At 42.3% G+C, this 1,463-nt stretch overlaps 1 protein-coding gene across 1 annotated transcript in view; it reads right to left on the bottom strand.

Moving 5' to 3' along the window:
• Nucleotides 1–414, bottom strand: part of LOC109485402 (crk-like protein) — a 12,434-nt gene extending 12,020 nt beyond the window's left edge. The window contains exon 1 of the mRNA XM_019789005.1: nt 170–414. The gene's annotated coding sequence lies outside the window, so the exon portion shown is untranslated. The remainder of the gene's footprint in view (nt 1–169) is intronic.
• Nucleotides 415–1,463: the final 1,049 nt, after the last annotated feature.

The following is a 1,463-nucleotide window of genomic DNA, read 5'->3' as shown; positions in this document are numbered from 1 at the left end:
ATACAGAAATCAGGCACAGAATACACGAACATGAGAGAACGCACTAGGTTAGTAGGGTAAGAGGGCGTAGAGCGTCTCAAGCATTCATATAAAATCAATATTTTGGCTGGTTTGGCGTCACTATGCCCAACCCTCCGGCTAAAAAATCTTGTGAACTGGTTCTCCCCACCTCTCAACGGCTAGTCCTACGCGCTAACCCTTGTCGCAGCGGACATCGCACGAACACAGCGTCTGTACGGCTCCCACGCGCTCTCAGGCGTCTGTAGAGTCTGCGTGAGTGGAAGAAGGAGGGAAGGGTGTCTCAGAAGATGAGAAATTTGCCATGATTTGCAGCAGGAAGTTCCGACAAGTCCAACATGTCCTCCCGCTAATTATGGCGAACCTTCCCGGCATGCAGCAGGCTGCACAGGCGCGCTCGGCCCACCCAACATGGCGGCCTCCAGGGAGAGTGGAGCGCAGGTTTGGGGGAAAATCCTACATTTTAGCCAGTTTTCTCAGCAAACTTTGAAAAACTCGGACAATTCGTGAATAAGGACAACACAAACTAACGTTTGAGATGAAAATATCGGCATGACATTCATTCTCAGTGTTCTTAATTAGGTTTAAACGTAACTCAGTGTTTCCTATCATTTTCAACCCCAACACACATCACCACATATTCCTCAAGGCAAGATGTCTGAGCACTAACGCAGTTGTAGTATAGACAGTTTTACGTTTTTTAAAGTTCCTTCAACAAAATTTGCTGACAATAAGTATAAGAATCCAGGAAGAGGCTACTGTTTATGTAAAAAAGTTATAACTAGAGCTGTGTACCTAAACAAATTTTAGGTACAGGTACAGGTACAGGTACACAGGTTTAGGTACAGGTCCGGACCTGAACCTGTACCTAAAAATTCGACCAATTTACATGCTCTTCTGAACTCTTTCAATAGCAACAAAAACATGTATACACTTGATAGTTAAGGTTTAATTTTGGTTTATGGAGAATGCTCAGATAAAATATAGGCAAAAGTAAGGTATTATTGTTTTCATGAACACACTGTCCTTACATTGGAACCCATTGGCGACCAGCTATTTCCACATTTAAGGTCACAAATAGGCATAAAATTGGTGTGAAATTGTTTAGGTACAGTACCGGTACGGAGGGATTAGGTATTTTGGACCTGTACCTAATCAATTTTTCCGGTACAGTATCGGTACTGAGTATCGGTACACAGCTCTAGTTATAACGGTTAAATCTATTAGCCATTTTAATTGGTAGGACATTGGTAAGTTGTGTGTTTTAAATTTAGTAACAATGTCTGATGAAAACCGAAGGCAAAATGCTGTAGCATTAAATGATGATTAAAAGAAGGAAATCTGACCCCATTTGCAGTTGCCCTTGCCTCCCGGATCATCCTCTGTATCACATCGATGGATCCTTTCCGTGTTGTTACATGTGTTTGTACGGATTTTACAATGAT

Source organism: Branchiostoma belcheri, unplaced genomic scaffold (genome assembly GCF_001625305.1).
Source record: "Branchiostoma belcheri isolate BF01 breed outbred unplaced genomic scaffold, Haploidv18h27 scaffold75, whole genome shotgun sequence".
In the NCBI taxonomy this organism is placed as follows: domain Eukaryota; kingdom Metazoa; phylum Chordata; class Leptocardii; order Amphioxiformes; family Branchiostomatidae; genus Branchiostoma; species Branchiostoma belcheri.
The sequence above is the reverse complement of the archived record's forward strand: the minus strand, read 5'-3'. Positions and strand labels throughout refer to the sequence as shown.